The 22,457-nt window shown below is 33.8% G+C and overlaps 1 long non-coding RNA gene across 3 annotated transcripts in view; it reads left to right on the top strand.

Moving 5' to 3' along the window:
- LOC143686450 (uncharacterized) overlaps nucleotides 1-22,457 on the top strand; it is a 116,555-nt gene that overhangs the window by 24,729 nt on the left and 69,369 nt on the right. The window contains exons 4-5 of one of the 3 annotated variants that reach the window (XR_013177161.1): nucleotides 9,238-9,385; nucleotides 17,873-18,340. The exons of 1 other annotated variant lie outside the window; for it this stretch is intronic. This is a non-coding gene — a long non-coding RNA (uncharacterized LOC143686450). Of the gene's footprint in view, nucleotides 1-9,237; nucleotides 9,483-17,872; nucleotides 18,341-22,457 lie in introns of those variants that run through there. One more of the 3 variants, XR_013177159.1, reaches the window with a different exon arrangement.

The following is a 22,457-nucleotide window of genomic DNA, read 5'->3' as shown; positions in this document are numbered from 1 at the left end:
CTCTCCCTTCTCTTCCAGGTTTCATTGATTCCAGCTGTTTTGCTTCTGTGACTTTCTCTCTCTCTCTGCATTCATTTCATTTATAGTGGACTCCAGTAATAGGATTAAGACTTATCCTGAATGACGTGGGTCACACCCTACCTGAAGTAGCTTCATATAAAGATCTTACCTCCAATGGGTTCACACCTACAGAAATGGATTAAATTTAAGAAATGTTTTTCTTGAGTTTACACAGTTCCAAACCACCACAAAATGATAAAAGCAGTAGATCCTATGATCACAGGTTATGCTCTACATTTCTTCCATAACAAATTGGGTATCCTAGCTAGATGCTGGATGTAATGGCTTATATTCTTTGGGTCAAGTTTCTGTAAGCCACAGGATGTTGGTATTGGTTGAATCTCTGCAGGTCACTTGGACTTTAAGATCTTGACAGCCAATTAGACTTTAATATCTGCTGGCTTCTGGCTTTTAAGTGCTGCTCCCTGCCCTCTAGTGCTTTAGATTCCCACCATCCCCATTGCTAGAAATGAGCCAAACTAACTGACAGCCTTTCCTACTGTCAACCTTATGTTCTCTGCAACTTTCTGTGGAACATGACTCTCTAATGGATCTTCTGTCCTCACAAAATGTATCTACTCCAGCGTGCCCATTTCCCTGAATCTTTTAATCCATTCCATCTGTGATGGAAATTCTGGCATTTCAACTTCATGCACCGTAGATCCCACTTTCAAGTTTCTAGAAGCCACTCTAGCAGAGAGTCTGCACCATGCTCCAGGGTACATGTTAGGGTATTAAATTCTGAGTTGCATGAGTGTGTTCTCAAAGTCAATAATCTCTCTTATTCAGTCTGATGATCCAGAGAAGGATGTGTTCATAAATTTGTTAGTAGTCAGGTAAATCTTTGAATTGTAGAATTTAAAAATCTTTGCCAATTCTCCAAAGAGAATATAATTTCTTTTATCAACTAAAATCATTATTACTTTATTCATGATTAAAATAAACCTTACCATTTTACCTCCAGTACTGAAATGAGGCACCACTGATCCATATGCTTGCATCTTCCAAGAATAAAAGTTGAGCATCTTAAATCAATTTAAAAAATTCTTCCCAGTAATTGATTTGAAGTTTCAATTACTTTTTGATAGAGAAAATGTCTCAATAGGTTAGTCAATCTTAGGTCAACATGGAAAATTAAAATACAGTGATGCTAGGTCACCTATATCATGACGGCAAGGTTTTGCTAGAGTCTTTTTCAATTTCAACAGTTTAATGCCTAATGTTTTGTGTCTTTGTAAGCATTTCAAACTCAAAACCCATTCTTCTTCATTCAAATAAAGATAAATTAAAATTTATCTTGGCCATTTAGAGTCCCACAATTAGGAAATAGTAAGAGAACACAGGACTTAGCACAATTAACTTAATTAGTGAATTATAAGATGAAAGAATACACTTTTTCCTAACTATTAATGGAAAAACGTTGTCAAGGCTCAAGATCACAATGACAGAAGATCTGAAGCCATGGGATACTGTGATCAATACCTGAGGGACACTTGCATTACATAAATTAATTCCGTGGTGTGCTCAATTTAAGTTGAATTCTCTTGATGAACCATAGGAATTGTGAGCTTTCTAAAATAACTAATCTCAAAATAATATAATAATCAATGCAAAGGAAAATCCCACCAAGTATGAATAATTTGACACTTTCTTAAACATCTGAAAATGCTCATTTCTCTATGCTAAAATTGCTAATACTAGAATTCTTAATGGTGTACCATAGTGGTTGCTATAAAACACCTAAATACATATCAGAATTATGCTGAGACATGAGTGGGAAGGGAAACTTGGGGCACAATCATTCACTAATTTCCTCCTTTAACAATATTAACAGTAATTAATTATTACTGAATAATTACAATGTGTCCCACACTTCAAATGAATAATTTAATTTAATATTCACAATAATCTTGTCAGGAATATGCCATTATTATATCCATTTTGCACTCGGTGAAACTGAGACTTTCAGAGATCAATTAACTCCCCAGAGTTTATAGAATTGCAAACTAATTCATCTGTAATTCAAACATTGAGAATCACACTCACTGGCCAGGTTTTTGCATATATACAATGTATCTTCACAGTGTACCAAATGCTATCTAGTTGTTCTAGTTTGCTAGCTCCCGGAATCCAATATACCAGAAACAGAATGGCTATTATAAAGGGGAATGTATTAAGTTGCTGATTTACAGTTCTAAGACAGTGAAAAATGTCCCAATTAAAATAAGTCTATAAAAATGTCCAAATTAAAGTACCAACAAGAGGTAACCTTCATTCAAGAAAGGCCAATGAAGCTCAGGGCTTTTCTTTCAACTAGAAAGGCACCTGGTGAACATGGCAACATCTGCCAGCTTTCTCTTCAGGTTTCTTGTTTCATAAAGCTTCCCCAGGCGAGTTTTCTTTCTTCATCTCCAATTTCTCCAAAGTTCTGTGGCTGCCTGAGCTCTCGTGGCTCTCATTGCTCTATTGTGGCTCTGCTGCTCTCTCCAAAATGCTTCAAAAAGGATTCCAGTCAGCTAATCAAGACCCACCTGGAATGGGTGGAGTCGCATTTCCCTCCAATCAAATGTTAAAACCCACAATTGGGTGAGTCACATATTCATGGAGATTATCTAATCAAGTTTCCAACCTACAGTATGAATAGGGATTAAAAGAAATGGCTTCTTCCACAAGGTAGATCAGTACTAAAACATGGCTTTTCTGGCGTGCATAATCCTTTCAAACCAGCACATTAGGCATATTCATATATGTTAATTTATATAATCTCTATAATAATTCTATATGATAAATACTAAAATTCTCTTTAGGGTAAGAAACTGTAAATTCAGAGAGGTTATACATATAGGAAAAACTGGAGTTGAGGGTCAAAACTCCATTATGGTATGCCTCATATTAAAATTCATACTCTTGTTTAAAATAAAGGAGAAAATTAACATTACAAAAATCAATTTGTCCATATTTAGTTATGTTTTTGTTTATGTTTTCTAATTATATCTATGCCATTGAGCCATTACATATCATAAATGGAAAAGAAGCTCATACATTTAGCTATTTAACAATCATTTTGAATCACCTGCTATGTTCCAGGCTTTATACTGGCTAATAGATAGATATATATATACCTACTGTTTATGTTTAATGACACTTTAAAGTTTAATAAAATATTTTAAATAAGTTCTATGTGACACGCTAACAAAGAAACAATTGAAACATAGAAGAGAGATATGTGATTAAAACCAAGAGTGTCAAGGAAAGATTTCTACAAAAATGAATATATGTTGAGTTTTTAAGGAGAAGTACAGATGAAATCAGGGGTGAGCATTTCAGGCAGACATAAGATAAACAAGCAGCATGGAACAACATGGACAAAAGAGGAAATTTGGAAAGCAGTGAGGCCAATAAGTAAGAAGTGGCAAGCTGATACATAACCTTGAATAATATGCTAAGATCTTAGATTACATATTCAAGCAAGTAAGCAGCTATCAAAGGGTTTTTCAGCAGAGAGTTACCTAATCAGTGTATGCTTTAAATAGATTATTTTTATAGCAATATGAAAAATTGATTGGATGAAACAAGTTTGAGTAGTCAATAATTCACCCCCAAAATTATTAGGGTCTGGGCACATATAATGACAGTAAGGGTGGAGTAAAAGGGTTGGATTTAAGGACAAGCTTTTGATTGAGATTTGAGATATTTGAGTTTGGGGCAGAGTGAAAGATAAAAGATTATTTCCGAGTTTGTATCTGGGGCAAGTTGGCTGGTTGTAATGTAATTCATTAGTTATGGGAGAAAGAGGGTAGTTTCTCTAAGAAATCATCCTATGTCATGAATGTGGTTCTTCATGTAATCCAAAGACAGGTGTAAAGAGAAGAATGGCTCATTTAACTACTGTTTTGAAGATTACTCTATAACTTTTCTCTGAATGAATTAATTGATTGAAACTGCATGCGGTGATTACCAGAAAGCTAACATATAGCCTTGCTATGAAAGTCCTCATACACCTGTCTTTGGCTTGGGCCTAGTATTATAATCTTCATGCTATAAAATTGTCATGCAAGGGCGGGCCACGGTGGCTCAGCAGGTAAGAGTGCATGCCTGCCATGCCCAAGGACCTGGGTTCAATTCCCGGTGCCTGCCCATGTAAAAAAAAAAAAAAGGAAATTGTCATGCAATATTCATACAGACGGCACAAATATATTGAAAAGGGGAGATTTTAGCCTATTGATGATATAGAAGGTATGGAATATTCAGGTATAGTTTAGGGTTAACGAGTAGCTGGGGGGTCCCTGTTAAAAATCAATTACACCACCATTTGCATTTCTAGTGTTTAGGATAAAAAGCAGACTTAAAAGTTACAAAACACCCATATGGAAAACTTTTGTACTACTGCCATCTGGAGATAGTCTCAGTGTAAAGGAAAATTTTTGATTGAACTTAACATTATACATATATTTTATAATGCATTTATCAGCATCATTTAATATTTAATTTTCACATAAAATGCATTTTCCCCATGAACTTCCATTGTACCCTACTCAACCAAAGAGGAAGTCCTTTCTTTAGTTAAAAATCCCTACATATATCTAGCATAAACATTTTACTTTTCTAGTAGTTTCTTTTTTTCCTGGTTAAACAGTGGGAATTTGCTCATGGTTTTAAGGCCAGGAAAATGTCCAAATCAAATCATCATCAAGGCAATGCTTTCTTCCCAAAGACTGGCTGCCAGCAACCCTGGGCTCCTCTGTTACATGGAAAGGTACACGGCAGTGTCTGCTAATAGATGTTTAAAGCCTATTTACCATTCCTTCTCAATTTTCAGGTGTAATATCTGTGGAATTTTTATGGGTTTCGTTGTTGATTTCTTTTTGTCTTGGTTTGGTTTTAGTTTATTTCCTTTGCATAAAACTCCAGTTCATAGGAATCCAGTTTTAGGCGTGAATTTTTCTTTAAAATGGTTTATATGTTTCTTGAAGCTTTAAGGAATACATTATCTACCTTATAACATTAGCACCAAAGAAAAAAAGCAGGAAAATTACTCAATCAGAATGAGTTACTTTTAAAACAGTTTTCAGAACAGAGTTGTTATCTCTGCATGAACTGAAGTGACTTTACAATAAGGAAATAAAGCTTAAAATAATAAAATATTTTACTCCCAGTGCTCTTTTAATATATGTGCTATGATTTCTTTCCCTGCCTAAGCAAGGCTGTTGAACTCCCAAATAAAAGTGTAAGCAATGTGATAGGGATTTACAACTTCCAGGAAATCATTTGGTTACTCCGATAAAAGAAATGAGCTCTAGGTATTTTACACTAAAATGCGGTTTTCAGATATGTCATTGAAAATGTCTTCCAATATGATACATTGCATTATGGCTAATATTTCCACAGAAATATCAAGGCTTAAAATCAATATGAAAAACACATTTGTTACTTAATGAAAGATAACTTCACCATGGAGAAAAGGAGTAACACGGGGATATTTGAAGGCACAAGAAAAATTAATTAATTGATTGTCTATCACATCTTAAACAAAGATAAAATTGGTACCACATTTTCTAGGATCTTGGTGTTAAGTGCTTCTAGAATATAGTATTATAAATTGGTTTTGAGAATTGTTAATAGATAAAAATAATGAACCCCCAAATTTTAACTACTTATTCATACTGAAGAAATTGTATGTGGATAAAGCACATTACACATTATTATCAGGAGAAGGCACAAGAACCATAGATTGGGGGATATGAGTCCTGGGAGTTTGACTTAGGATCTTCAAATGATGCCTGATCTTAGCTAGGCAAGTCACTGCAAAAGGTATAAGGCAGAATTGATATGAAAATAAGGGGTTAAATAATGATCATAATCTGGCAAAAAATCAGGGTCTGAATGGGTAGCAATCTAGAGACTTAAATTTTTTACTCTCTGGAAAGTGCGTGTTAAGTAAAAATTAACTTCATATTGATTAAACAAGTACTATAAGCCAAGCAGAAGATAGGACTGAAAACATAATGCTCAACATGACAAACATAGCTTCCAAATTCAAGATCATACTTTCGAAAATGAAAATCTATATGCAATAAATGAGTGAGAAAGAAAATGGAGAAGCTTATTTAATTATTCAAAGCTCCTTTACTCCATTTCACCTCAGTTAACTCTGAGTGATTTGAAGCTTAGTCATTAAAAATACATCCCTTTAGAGAAAAGGAACAATTTTTCTAAAATGAAATGAAGGAAAAAATGAAAAAAAAAATATTGTCAATAAGAACAGCTTAAGAATAGCAAGTTAAACTTGTTTCTTCCTGCATAGAAAACCGAGTTAACTTCATAAATATATTAATTTCAGGATGAATTCAGGATGATAGTATCATTTATGTGTGCCAGCTGCACATACCTATACGTTGATAATATACCTATAATGTGCCTCACTTATGAAGAATTGAAATTTAACTGCTTTTTCTTTTATCTATCCTAGTGTACAATTCTTCAGGATTTGTTTGTCTGTGAAAATTTTAATCTCTCCCTCAGTTTTGAAGGACAATTTGGCTGGATACAGAATTCTTGGCTGGAAGTGTTTTACTTTCAGGATCTTAAATATATCATTTCACTGTCTTCTTGCCTCCATAGTACCAGTTGAGTAGTCTGAACTCAGTCTTATGTGGCTTCCCTTGTATGTAGTGGATTGTTTTTCTCTTGTCACTTACAGGATTTTCTGCTTCTCTTCAACATTTGACAGACTAATTAGTATGTCTTGGGGAAGGTCTAAGTGGAATTATTCTATTTGGAGTTCATTGAGCTTCTTTGACTTGCATATTTTTGTCCTTTATAAGGGTTGGGAAGTTTTCCCCCATTATATCCTCAACTAATCTTCCTGGCCTTTTACTCTTCTCTTCTCCTTCTGGACACCAATTATTCTTATATTTCTGTGCTTTGTTTTGTCCATCATTCCCCTAAGATCCAATTCAAATTTTTCATTTCTTTTGCCATTTGCTGTTTTGAGTGTTCAAAATCGGTTGTCTTGTCTTCTAGTTCACTTATTCTTTCTTTTGCCTCTTCAAATCTGCTGTTGTGTGTGTCTCTAGTATGTTTTTATTTGGTCTACAGCATCTTTACTCTCTGAGACATTTGCTATTTTTTTTTATTTATTCTTTCAAATTCCTCATTATGTTTTTCTAGTGTCTTCTTGATCTTTATGTCATTTATTTTGTTTAGTACAGTTATATGAGTATCTTTGATTAGTTGTTCCAATGTTTGTTTCTCCTCTGGTGTTTTAATTTGGTTGTTAGGCTGGGCTATATCTACATCGTGATATGTTTAGTGATCTTCTGTTATCTGTGTGGCATGTAAATATCTTGATTTGTTTATTTTGAAAGTTGATTTCCTTCAGTAGTCTAAAGCCTTGTGTTTGTAGGACAGATGTGGAACAGGATGCAGGGCTCAAGGCAGGGTGCAACAGTGCAGTGATGCATTGGAGCACACTATAGGTGAAGGCTGGGGATCCTACAATGCTGCCTGTGAGTGTTGGTTTCCAGTGTTGGGGGAGGATGTTGTTGTGCAGAGGCATGGGTCTGCGGGATGGGATCATGGCTGGTCTAGGGTTGTGACCCTTTGTGAGCATGCGCAAAGCTAGGGCAGCAGGTCAATGTTGTATTTGTGTGCACTGGGGGTGGATGTGGCCTAGCTGCACAGGTCAGCACTTTCCCAGAGCTGGGGGTTATGACTGGGACCATACACATATGCAGATCTGGGAGAGCCAGAGGTTTACATATGAAAGTTGATGAAATTCAAAAGAAGTATATAACTAGAAAAATAAGATAGTGTCATGGTTAGGGACAGGTGTCAACTTGGCCAAGTTGTGGTACCTGTTCATCTGATTGGGCAAGCGCTGGCCTGTCTGTTGCAATGAGGACATTTCATAGGATTAGGTCATGATCACGTCAGCTACATCCACAGCTGATTCCATTTGTAATCAGTCAAAGGGGAGTGTCTTCTGCAATTAGTGAAGCTAAATGCAATCATGGGAAGCCTTTTAAGGAGGACTCAGAGGAGATAGGTTGCATTCCTGCTTTGGCTGGTGAGCCTTTCCTGTGGAGTTCATCCAGGCCATCCATTGGAGTCATTGGCTTCGCAGCCTGCCCTGTGGATTTTGGACTCTGCGTTCCTATGGTCACGTGAGACACTTTCATAAATTTTATATTTGCAAGTGTTCCCTGTTGATTCTGTTTCTCTAGAGAACCCTAACTAATACAGATAGTTATTTCATAGTAGAGGGGAAATATTATAGGATAATAATATGCCCTGAAGATTGCGATGCAATTATTAATTCAAATATAGAATATAATTTGTACTATTTGAAAACATCCCCTTAAAAATAAATCTTATGTTTTTTGCATTTATGGACTCAAACTATCTTCTAAAAGAAATTAATGGGAGACCAAGATGTATGTAATAATTCTTTCTCATATATAACCATTACACTGAAGCCTTCACTAAAAGGAAAAAATAACTTTTTAAAGGGGTTTGGAGATACAGCCATGACTGCAATGGTCATACACAAAGATCCAAATATACCACACAGCCTATTCTGTACCTTGTACTTTAAGTAAAACAAAATGTATTTTGGTGAGAGGCTTTACCTCTAGAATGGGCTCTAACAAACTTGTAAAAATATTTCTTTTTGTAATCCATTGTATCTATCATTCTTTCAGAAATATTTATACCCACTTCTTCCTAGTTTCTCAAGAATTTTACCATGACATCTTTCTGTATCTTTCTCTTCTTTTTATACCCTTCCTCAGTCATATTGCCAAAGGGCCACATTTAAAAAATCTCTATCCACTGAAGTTCAAAGAAAATTCATTATGAACCTAATGAATGTTTCATATTATGCTAATCACCATGGTTTTGTTAAAACTTCCTTAATTTGAAAATACCACAAGTGGGCAAAAATGACCTAGAACTCAGTTTTTGCAGAATTTTAAGAAATGGTAGTATTACATTATAGTATTTTATTTCTAAAAATATTATTTAGCACTACTGTGTTTCCATCTTTGTATTAAGGGTTTATGCAGTTCTTTATTTAATAATGTAACAGTATTATTAACTAAGCACCATTGTTATTGCAATTTTATACATAAGAATCTGGGTTTAGAAAGGTAATTTATAACTTGTAACTTATCCTAGGTTATCAACTTATCCAGTATAAAGCTGGTGTTTGAAAGAAGTACTCTGAGTTGGGATTTTTTAAAGCTTCATCACTATACATATTGCTCCCAACCTGAATTAACAAACATGCTATGGAAGATCAAAAAAGCCAACAGCACAGAATATTGTAAGTTCCTTGAGCACTCTTTGATGTTGTCTTCAACCTCCCAGCAACCAACACATTATCTAGCATACATATTATTCATTTATTATCCAAAAATGCATGTGGTCAATACATATTTATGATGCTTGAATAAATGAATTTATATACCAAATCAACATAAAAAAGTGAGACTCAAATTTTGGAAAAGTAAAACCAGCCCAGAACTGTTAGCTCAAAAATTAATTTACACATTTCAATGAGAGAGCAGATCAAAGATGAGCATTCAGGATATAAGGATTTTAAAAATTCTCTGAGATTGATTAGGGAAGGTTAAAGTTCAGCTTATTCTGAGATTTGCTCACTATTCAAAGTCCTCCAAAGAAGTAGGAAAATATAGGTGGAAGTTACTCAAGGCAGGAACTAGAAACAGCAATACTAGTGTCATGATAATGGCTGAAGTTTGGGACTATTTGGATTTAAAAGGAGAATGAAGGGGTAGTTGGGGGATAATATTTTACAAAAGTTACAGTAGAAGAGTTTTAGTCCTTCGAGGTCACTTTAGTCAGCATTGACATCAGGGACAATGTACTTAGTTCAGACTTTAGTTCTTCAAGGCTGTAGTAGGTTGAATGGTGGCCATCAAAAATATGCATTGATGCACCAATTCCCAGTACCTGAGAAAGTATTAGGAATTATTTGGTAAAAGGGTCTTGCAGATGTGATTAATTTAGAGATCTTCAGTTGAAGAGAGCACCTGGGATTTTCCAAATGGGCCCTAAATCAAGTGACAAGCATCCTGAAAAGATAGACACATGGAAAGGGACACAAATAAGAGAAGGCAATGTGAAGATGGAGGAAAAGATTGGAGTAACGTGGCCACAATGCCAATGGCCACCAGAATCTGGAATAGACAAAGATGGATTCCCTGTAAAGTCTACAAGAAGGATGGCCCTGTAGACATCATTATTTGAGACTTCTGACCTTCAGACCTATGAAAGTAAACATTCCTGTTGTTCTAAGCTGCATAGTTTGGAGTAATTTGTTATACAGCCTTAATAAACTATTACTATCACTATTTAATGTTTCCACATATTATAAACTAGTAAATTTTGGGATTTTAGGTGGTGGTTGATTTTCAAGCATGAGTGTAATTATTTCCTGTGACTTAAGGTTTTCTATGATCACTTCAATGATCTATCAGTTAGTCGCTGAATAGAGGCATTTAAAACTCTAGACAAGATATAGCATAGGAGAGTGATAGCAAGTAATAAAAGAAGTACAATCATGAATAGGCCCTGAAAAGCTTCTCTTTATCATTCAACTACCTTCCCTATTCCTAAAGAGGAAAACACGTTGTCAGTACTCCCATATGCAATCTGGATTCCATGATGCAGATGATCCAGAAAGTGGCAAAGTACCAAGGATTCGCTCTTCGAAGCCAGAGAAATAGAATTAAAGGGAAAAATCATGAGGCTATCATCCCTGGTAATTAAAAATACCGAATTTTAAACAAACATAAATGCAAAATGAAAACAATTGTCTTTAATAATTATTATTAAACAATTTTCCTGTTACTAAGAAGAAGAATAACTGGACTGGATATCTATAAAATCATGCCACTACTGAACTCATCAAAGATCTGAAGTTAAAGGATAAACAACTAGACTAAATCTAAGAAAAGCCAGACTCCAGTGAAACATGGGATACAAACTCAGGTTCATCAGCAGTAGAGCACAAAATGCAGAGATACTTGGTATCTTATGAGACATAATGAACACTTAGTAAATAATTAATAAATTACAAGCAGCTGAGTGAAAATTCATACCTGAGAGCTGATACAAGGTACATTCACACAGATGCACAGGTTTTTATCCATGAACCTCCAGCAGGTGCTCACAGAAACTTTTGGGAGCAGGGTGGAAGATCAAACAGATTCCCTCCACAAACAGTCTTGGAGCAAAGGAGCAGATTCCAAAGGGGAAATGGTATAAACCCCCACTGAGAACCCTCTCCCCAAAGGAACAAAAACTAAGCTACTGGAGAAAGGGCACCAAACCCTGTTTTCCAAGACCTAGATGAAAACCAATGGCAGCTTAAGGAAAAAAAAATCTGCTTGTAGGTGAGGGGCAGGAAATAATCTGGGGCCTGGGATATTATTCCAATATTATTAAAGCTCTCCTAATACTGGGAAAGGGACAGGATCACTGAGAAAGCCCTACTTGTAAGATCCAATGAAGAAAGCCTAGTAGCGATAGTGACAAAAAGAACTCCTAACCCCTTCCTCATAAAACAGGTTAGCAAGTACCAAGAAATAAGAAAAGAGCAGATTCTAACTAAAGAGGCAAGAATTTGGACAGAGACACTTTGAGAAAAAAGGCAAATAAGCTTAAGCTGAATAGGCTGAATTGTGAAGATAGAGGTGAAAGACAGAAAAATACCTCTGAAGACTTGTTCTTATCCAAAGGACAAGATAATTCCAGAGGATTTTGACATCTCAGAATGAGAAGAAATATAAACTGTTGTGAAAAAGTATTTCAAAAGGCAATGTTTGGAGAAACCCCTGATATGGTGTCAAATATTAGGGACTACCAAATCAATAAGCCAAGCCCTTAAACTTGAGGTTTGCTCTTGTAAAGCTTATTTCTGTAACGGAGCACCTAAGCCTACCTATAGTTATGCCTAAGAGTTTCTTCCAGAAAACCTCTTTTGTTGCTCAGATATAGCCTCTCTCTAAGACCAACACTGCAAGTAAAATCATTAACCTGTCCACTACTTGGAGTGACATTCCAGGGTGAATGTCTCCCTGGCAATGTGGAAGATGGTTCCCAAGGATGAGCCTGGCCCTCACACCTTGGGTTCAACAACAGCTTCCTGATCTAAAAATGGAAAAGAAATGTAACAAAATAAGGTATCAAAGGCTAAGAGAGTTCAAATAGAGTTGAAAGACTATTCTGGAGGCTACTCTTACATGAGCTTCAGCTAGATTTTGCTAATTACCATGGTTTGCCAAACCTTAGCCAAAACTATTCCTGTTAACCCTAAAGAATATGCAGGGCTCTATCTGGGATTCTACAAAAGTCTTACATACTAAGATTACTTTCCAGAAAACTAGAACCTCCAGATGGGTTTTGAAGCCAGATAAGTCCTGAAACCCAGCATGGCCAGCTTCTCTAAGGACATCATCTAGTTCCATCCCCCTATTCTTTATATCCATACCCCTTTCCAACTTGAAAATGTTCGAATGGGCAGAGCCCAAATACTCCTAAAGATTGGGAGAAGAATCAAAGGAAAAGGAGTAGTTATAATAGAGAAGATAAAATTTACCAAATGAGTATGACTGCTGAATCGTTATATTGATATTTCTTTTAGGCTCCTGTGTCTTGGAGCAGCTCAAAGGAAAAATCTAAAATTGTAGAACAGTAACCCAAACCAGACTCTGAAATCTGTTCTATAACTACTTGCTACAATGTACTTTGAAATTTATTGCATTTTGAATATATGTTCTATTTCACAATAAAATGTGTTTTAAAAAAGACAATGGTTAAGAATTTTCCACAAATAATGAAAGACATCACATCACAGATCCAGATCCAGGAAGCTCAAATCAGTGAAAATTAAAGTTACAGCATGATTATATTACCTACCTATTAGAATGGCAAAGTGCAAAACAAGCAAACAAACAAAAAACAATACAAACCCTGAAAATATCAAATGCTGGCAAATGCAAGCATCAATGTTTGGAACCCTCAAAGATCGTTGTGGGTATGCAAAACAACCAAGCAATTTTGGAAAATTGTTTTGACTCTTTGTTGTAATGTTGAATATATATTTACCATACAATCAAGTAATTCCATTTTTAGGTATTATGCAAATATTCATAGCAGTTTTATTCATTATTTCATTAAATTAGAAACATCCCAAATATCTTTCAATTAGTAAATAAATATGTTATATTCATACACTAATTACCACTCAACAATAAAGTAGCACACCAGATACACAAAACAATATAGGAGAATCTCAACTACATTGTCAAGCAAAAAGAGCTCAGACTCAAAAGACAACATATTGCATGATTCCATTTATATGACATTATGGAGAAGGCAAAATTATAGAAACTAGGATAAGATCTCTGATTGCCAAAGTTTGTGGGTGAGGAAAGATTTTGACCATAAAGAAGCATGAGAAAATTTTGAAGATTGTTGGGATTACTCTATATATTTGGATTTTGTTGGTAGTTACACAATTGTATGAATTTGTCAAAACAATTAGAACTGTGTATGAAAAAACAGTAAATCTTACTTCTAATAACTACACCTTAGTAATTATTACTTAAAAAAAAGATAGAATAATAAAGATGAGAGAAAGAATGACAGAGAGAGAGAGAGAGAGAGAAGCCAAAGAAGAGAAATGTGACATTTGATGGCTAATGGCATTTGTTAGCTATTTTCTGGGGATCTTGGGTTAATACTATCCAATTCAGGAATTTGGCTGCTTGATCTAAGTTTCTTTAAAAATTTGTCTTGTTTATGATGTTCACTTCTGAAGAATTATAGGAAGACATCAGTGGTATATCTCCAAATGGTGAAGCTATTCAGATTGTAGAAGCACATTGTTGTATGAGTTTGGAAATGTAGAACCAGTGATCTATGCATTGCGAGTTAACTACTTTATTTATTTTTAACAATATGGATATAGCCTTTTCCAATGACATTTAAGAACAATCTTATATCAGTATTGTTTCTAGTAAACTAGAATTTTATGCACAGGTTCCAATGGTTTATTTAAAGGAAAGCCAACTATTAGTTACAAGGTTGGCTATACTGCATTAAATCTTTAGAGTATTTGTTCACATAAACTTGGAAAAGAACAGAGCCAAGGATATTCCAAGGTGATATCCCAGACACATGGGGCATTGGATAACCAACTCATGTTGTGATAGTCCATGAATTCCTTTTGGAGCAGATAGAATGCCAGGAGAACTATGAGCAAAACTTTTGGTCATTGCAGCTAACATTCCTTGGCTATTTCTGCAAATTTCAATTTAATATGCCATCCATTAACTCTCTTTCCCCAAGAAGATGAAGTTTCTGGGTGATCAACAGAGATCCAAGAGATCCTCAATCACCTTTTCTTTTTTTTTTTTTTTTTTTTTTTCGTATGGGCAGGCTCCAGGAATCAAACCTGGGTCTCCAGCATGGCAGGGCAGGCAAGAATCTTACCACTGAGTCGCCGTCGCACTGCCCCCAATCACTTTTTTTATTCAATAGCTAAGTTTTTTTAGCTACAAATAAAGCCTAGCTTCCTTTTGACAGATTAAATCTTGTAGCCATCCAGAAAATAGGAAATAGTAAGAACATGTCCATATCTATTAAAAAGAGACAACTGCATGAAACTATCTATAAATGTGGAAATGGAACTTGAGTCATTGGTTTTTCAGATACTGTCACAGTTACACTTCTACCAGAAATATCCTGGCAAAAAATCCTCAGCAATTCTGAGTCAAAATGCTCTACTAAATCTGCCTTAAGATACAGGCAACTTCTCTGTGCTAGAGCAATAAAACTGAGCGTTTGAGGCTAATGAATTGTTAGTCAACATGATTAGAATAGAGAAGAGTGGAATCAATTCACAATTGAGGAATAACACCAACTATTTTAGAAGAATGTAGTCAATGAGTATCTTGAACTTAAGAATACATTATAAATAAAAAATTGGACAAATCTCCAGGGTCCTTTGATGTATAGAACAAAGAACAGCAAAATTGTCACTGATTTTTCTCTAATGGACAATTATATTGAACACTGAAAGTGGAAATGAATTTGTAGACTATTTTGCCAGTTTTTGTGCTTGAATATGAATATTTCTTTTAACCTGTGTAGTATGCAATCATTGAAACCTATTCATCACTATTACATCTTAATTTTACAGAATAAACCTATAAACATTGGGTTTCTGTCTTAATTTGCCAGCTTTTTTTTCTTTATTTTCTTGAGACTAGTAAATAATTGGCTTAAATTTGGTGTAGAAAAGATTTACAAACTTATAAGTTAATGAACATTTGTAGAAAACCAACAAACCTTATTTTTATTAACCTTACTTTAAAAACAGAATAAATCTTTAAATTACCTGATGACTATTCCAGGAAACATGAAGAGCTTTAGGTATAAGAGTTTTATTATTTTGAATTTGTGGCCTGAATTTGGGAAAGTGAAAATCAAAAGAAACTGGCAGGCAAGATAATGCTAAACGTGTCTGATAATTTTACAGAAGTAAGAAATAGTTATTGGAAAACTACAGCAAAATGAGACAATAATTTATTAGGAACTTAACTTTTTAAAAAAGAAACATTTTCTTAAAATGATTTAAAAATATGCCAGAAATACAGAGCTTTAAAAAAATTTTTTGATGATAGAAACTTTAGTTATTTAGGCTAAGAATAACTTGGTCATTTCATTGAAAGAAACCCAAATTCAAATTTTACATTAAATGTGTATTACCTAGTAATATTTTACAGTGAATGATTTATAAACTTATACCTTATGGATAACTCAAGAAACAGTGAGACACTATGAAAATGTTAATATATTTCATCATTTCTTTTATATTCATTTTATTATCTTCATAATCTTAGTATAACTTTATTTCTACTATCTACATAAATAGATAAAAAATAAGTCTTTTATCTTTGTATTTAAAATACAATTAGGGAGTGGGTAACGGTGGCTCAGTGGCAGAGTTCTTGCCTGCCATGCCAGAGACCCAGGTTCGATTCCTGTTGACTGCCCATGCAAAAAACAAAACGAAATAATCATCAGCATATCAAATAGAATCATATATATGCTATATTACATTTCTCAACTTAATAAACTATGTGATTTCACTATGAAACAACTATATCCATTTTTCTATATAAAATTCATATTTCTTTTAATTCCTATATTTATTAGAATTTTAATCTTTTACACCAACTATCATTTCAATGACCAACATAGCTTCCTCCAGATACAGAGAAAACTAGAAAACAGGAATGGCTAACTGTTTTTCTCCATGAGCAGATAGTTCATATCAACTTTACAAATTTTAAAATATCAAAAATAAAACAAATAATTTTACATCTTATTAATCTTTAGCCACTTGGCAGAATATAGAAATTAAGTTAAATCTAATTTCAGCAAGGTTTTGTAACTTTTACTTACTTTGAAATTATCTAGATATCCAGTGATTACTTATTACTTCATTAAATTTAATATTAGTCTAAGGTCTCACACTACTAAGGATCTGGAGATTACAATTTAAATCATTAAATAAATCTCATTATTTGTAGTACTATAAAAACTCATGAGATTAAACTCATTTGAAAGCCACTCATTATTACAATTTTGTGTAGTCAAATGCAATTTTGCTTACTTTAAATCTTAAACATTTGTGGAAATAATGAAAACTAATGTAGGAAATGAAGATGCTTAAATCACGAGAAGCTTTATCTTAACCTTGCATAAATTTGAATAGCTTATTGGCATTCATTTTATTCAATAAAATCAGAAGAAGATGTAGAATGTTCTTCAAATCAATATCATTAATTTGTTCTAAATTGCCTGAAGACTCATTTATTTATTAGGACTATTACATGATCTTCTTCTATCACTACTAAATTTTGCTTTTACAATGTAATTTTTTTTTCTGTTTTTTGGTACGGGCAGGCACCGGAAATCGAACCCAGGTCTCTGGCACAAATTAAATTGTAACATCTTTAAATCATGCTAAATATCTTCCTTTTGGAATCAGAGCTCATTTATCAACTGAGGCTGTCATTCAATTATATTTCTCAGTTGCAGTTTACTTTAATATACATGCATTTTTTTACATAGTAAATAATTTTTAAGCAAAAATACTTGAATTTAATATTTTAAAAAATAAAATTTTACAATATAAAACTCTTGATTTTTTATTTTGAATAGATATTCCTAGATTACACAAAAACAGAAAATAATTGCTGGTTAATTAATCTCTAAACCTTCTCAAGACTAAAAGAATAGAATGGTAAAATAGGAAAAAAGACAAAGAATTAGGGAAAGAAGGAAACCAGCTACAGACAAACATGAAGCTGTCATTGTAAAAAGCTAATTATTTTCCCTTTGCAAGGAAGAGAGAAATATTAGATGCGGGAAAGGGATTTTGACACCTATATACATATTGTAGCTGGTTTAAATAAAATTTTTGTTCTACTAAGTCATCTCTCTCTTTGTAAAAGACATGACAGTTAATCTCCTCAAGAATGTATTTTCCTATTTCAAATATACTTCACAAGTAAACAATCTTATGTCAAAAGCTCCTCAAAGTTACCATTGTAATTCTACATGTTCCTTAGTAAGATCCTTACAAGTATTCAAATACTCATCTTATTGGCTCCATTATACTTTCACACAAAGACAGGGAAGGAGGATGGGTGCTGGTCTGGCTTGAACTTGTGACTTACTGTTGTCTATTGCTTTCCCTCACATATTACAGGCAATAAAGGATATGTGTTGTAAAAACTGGGCACTGCACTCCTGTCTCATATGTAAGCATCTCAAGCATGAAACAGTAAAATCAAGCAAAAGGTTTACAAACAATGACGAAGACAATCAACCCTCAAGCATTACTCTAAATCCATTAGTGTAGTATACAGAGCAGGAACTATACTCGTTGGACTATCCAGCTCCAAGAACCTAAAAAGAGGAGTAGAACAAGGTCTCCATTGACTCTGGAATTCCTAAAGAATACTTAAAGGGAGGCAGGAAGTCTGGTCCTGCTTTAAGTCTGGCAACAAAGCTGTGGAAGGAGAAAGAACAACCAAAAGGCATGTTCAAATTCTTGGAAAACATAAGGAAACTCAGGTTTTATTAATCAACAGACAGGATATCGGGCCAGCGAGGATGGAGTCATGATTTAAGAACTGTTGTTTGGACAACTTGGGTTTAACAAGAGGGTGGAACAGTTGGGGGTTATGGTTTTTACATGGGTCACAGTGGAAATGTCTAATTCCTTCCTGATCTCTAGCTTTAATGATGGATGAAAATTAAGTAGAGATGATGAAATAAATTATTTCATATGGGAAAAGTAGTATCTGACAAGGCACAGAGCAGGGAATAAAACTTGAGAATTAAGATTAGAAGTTCAGCCCTACTAATTATATGTTTAGTGCATCTGGTAGAGGAATTAAAGCTAAAACAGTGATTAGTAAGGATGTTACTACATTTTTATATTGACATTGGTTCTGAACTAAGTAGGGGGGATTGCAATGCCTCTCAAGAGAAATTTGGAAATGGATGAAGACATATTTTGATTTCTGCAATGGGAGAAGGGGGTCAATTGGCATTTAGTTACATTGAAGTCAGAAATGCTGAATGGTTAACAATGCACATGAGAGAGTTGTACAATAAAAAAAGAAAAAAAAATTTTAGCCAAAACGCCAATAGGGCCTTCATCTATAAACACTGAAGGATTGGCAGCCATATGCATTCTAGGTACCTTAACAGAAACAGCTGTAAAAAATAAGGTTACAAAGACAAACTTTGTTCCAGCTTTACAAACCACAACTAGTAGCACAATTTTTATTTCTGTCATTTGAAACATTCCTTATAACTGGTTCAGAAGCAAAACTCATTTAACATTGTGAAGTAATGCATTCTCATTTTATTGCTAGAATAATAGCCAGATTGGCACATGAATAATGGTTTTAATTGATGCAATGACTTTTAGGAAAATCAAAGTACATGTGATTGTGAAGGGTATGTTGTATGCTTTTGGAAAATATTTATTTTTTAATTATATTTCCCTTTTCCTAACCTTAAAACTACTTTACATATACTACAACACACCAATTAACTAGTAAAAAGGCATTAATATAGGAAAATTTAGAATTTGTTGGAATTGAGCATAGTATTAAATATTTTCCATGATTTAAGCCCTGGAAAATTCATAAATAAATACTTGATATGCTGCATATTACCCAATTTACAGCATGGTGTTATTATATTTAATAATGGGTCACAAAATCTCTTTTGTTAATTAAAAATATTGGTATTTTATAAATGTTTCATTACATGTTTAAGTTTCCTTCTCAGTAGAAACATGATGCTTTGAATGAAAGTGGACTTGAATTTTTAATTCTATGTTAAAGGCCTTACTTTTTAAAAATAAAAACGCATAATTTTATTTGTTTTATAACTTTAAAAAAAATAGAGGCTTGATGCAACATGAAGAAATAAAGATCTTCAGTAATGGTAAATACACGAGTAATTATAAGTGCCAATGTTATTATATTTTTGGATTGTAACACCACTTTTTACTTTGGATATGATATAAAATACAAATAAATACAAAATATAAAATCTATGGTGTCAGATTTTATGTGATATATATAAAAACAAGAAGTTGGGGTGTGGGGCAGAGGATTATAAAAACAAAGTTTGTGCATACTATTAAAGTCAAGTTGGTATCAAATGAAATGAGATCATTATAGATTTAAGATGTTACATTTAATGCCACAAAAAATATATAAGTAAAAAATGCACAAAATGAAATTAGAAGGAATTCTAAGTAGTTAACTAAAAAGATAAACTAAGCACAAAAGTAGGCATCAATGGAAGAAATGAGGGACAAATAAGGCTTAAAGAAACCAAATAGCTGGCAGACCATGGTGGCTCAGCAGGCAGAGTTCTTGCCTGCCAGTCAGAGACAAGGGTTCAGTTCCCGGTGCCTGCCCATGCAAAAGAAAAAAAAAAAAATCAACAAAAACCAAATAGCCAATTACTTTAAATGTAAATGAATTAAAATATCCAATAAAAAAACAGGGATGGGCAGAATGGATAAAGAAGTGTAATCCAAATATATGCTATTTAAAATCAGCTCATCTTAAATTCAAAGACAGAAATATATGGAAAGTGAAAGAATGGAAAAAATATTCTTTGCAAATAGTAATGAAATCTTCAGGATGGCTAATTTAATATTGAATTAGGTAGACTTTAAGTCATAAACTACTGCAAGAGATAAAGAAGAACACTATATATTAATAATAATGTCAATTCAACAAAAAGATATAAAAATTATAAACATGTATGCAACTATATAACAAAGGTCCAAAATATGAAATAGATAGTAATGATTTTGAAAGGAGAAAAAGAGAGCTTTAGCTCAATAGCAGAAGACTTAAATACACTACATTGAATAATGGATAGACCATCTAGAGGATTTGAACAATACTATAAATTAATTAGACCTCACAGAAATATATAGAGCATTCCACCCTATAATAGCAGAATGCACATTCTTCTCGAATGTACATGGACCATTCCCCAGGATAAGCCATATGTTGTATCACAAAACAACTCTCATTAAATTTAAAGATTGAAATTATATAAAATGTCTTCTCTGACTACAATGGAATATAGCTAGAAATCAATAGCAGAGAACAAGAAAATTCACAAATAGGTAGAAATTAAACAATGTGCTCTTAAATTGCCAATGGGGCAAATAAATAATCACATAAGAAATTAGAAAATGCTATGATGAATGAAAACAAAACCACACCATAGCAAAACATATGCAGTGCATCAAAAGAAGTGCTCAGAAGGAAATTTATAGCTGTAAATGCTTACATCAAGGAAGAAGAAAGATCTCAAATCAGTAATCTAACATCACAATTGGAAAAACAAGAAAAAAGAGGAGGATACTAACTTCTAAGTGAATAGAATGAAAGAAATAATACAGAATACAACAAAAATAAATGAAAAAGGGACTAGAACAACAATAAAGAGAATCAACAAAATAAAAAATTGTTGTTTGAAAAAAATCTATAAAAATTAGCAAAAATTTACCTGGATGGTCAAAGGTAAAAAAAGGAGAACTCAAGTAACCAAAATCAGAATTGAAAATGTAGGTGTTACTACTGAGAGTAGAAATAAAAAAGATTATAAGAGGACAGTGAACAGTTTTAGGCAACAAAATGGAAAACCTAGATTAAAATGGACAAATTCCTAGAAGCACAATTACTACCAAAATCAATTCAAAAGAAACAGAAAGTCTTAACAGACCATGAATAAGACATTTGTGGTAATTAGATTCAGTTGTCAACTTGGCCAGATGAAGGCACCTAGTTCTGTTGCTGTGGACATGAGCCAATGGTACGTGAACCTCATCTGTTGCTGATTACATCTGCAGTCAGCTAGGAGGCATGCCTGCTGCAACGAATGACATTTGACTTAATTGGCTGGTGCTTAAATGAGAGAGCACAACGTAGCACAGCCCAAGCAACTGAGCATACCTCATCTCAGCACCCGCAACTCAGCCCAGGCCTTTTGGAGGTGCAGAAAGAAATCACCCCAGGGAAAGTTGTTGGAACCCAGAGGCCTGGAGAGAAGGCCAGCAGAGATCACCCTATGCCTTCCCATGTAAGAAAGAACCTCAGTTGAAAGTTAGCTGCCTTTCCTCTGAAGAACTAATGAAATAAATCCCCTTTCAATAAAAGCCAATCCATCTCTGGTGTGTTGTGTTCTGGCAGCTTGCAAACTAGAACAACATTGAATTAGAATAAAAAACTTCCCAAGAAGAAAAACTACAGAACCAAATGGCTTAACTTGAATTTTACCAAACATAAAAAGAATTAACACCATTCCTTCCACACGTTCCTGAAAAATAGAAGAGGAGGAAATACTTTCTAACTCATTATATAAGGACACCATCACCCTACTAATAAAGAAAGATTAAGCAGACACACACACACACACACACACACACATGCACACAGGCAAGGAAGAAGATAGCAATCAATATCCCTTGTGAATATAGATGGAAAAAACTCTCAACAAAATACTACCAATCTGATTCAACAGTGCATTAAAAGAATAACACATCATGACCAAGTGAGATTTAACTCAATGATTCAACATAAAAAAAAAAAAAAATCAACGTGGTATACCACATTAATGGAAAGAAGGAAATTTAAAAATGTATAATCATCTCAATTGATGCAGAAAGGCATATAACAAAACTTGACACCTTTTCTTGATAAAAATACACAGAAAATTAGGAATAGAAGAGAACTTCCTCAATA

This window comes from Tamandua tetradactyla, chromosome 6, assembly GCF_023851605.1.
Source record: "Tamandua tetradactyla isolate mTamTet1 chromosome 6, mTamTet1.pri, whole genome shotgun sequence".
Classification (NCBI taxonomy): Eukaryota; Metazoa; Chordata; class Mammalia; order Pilosa; family Myrmecophagidae; genus Tamandua; species Tamandua tetradactyla.
Note: the sequence above shows the minus strand (reverse complement) of the source record. Positions and strands in the feature narration are given on the sequence as shown.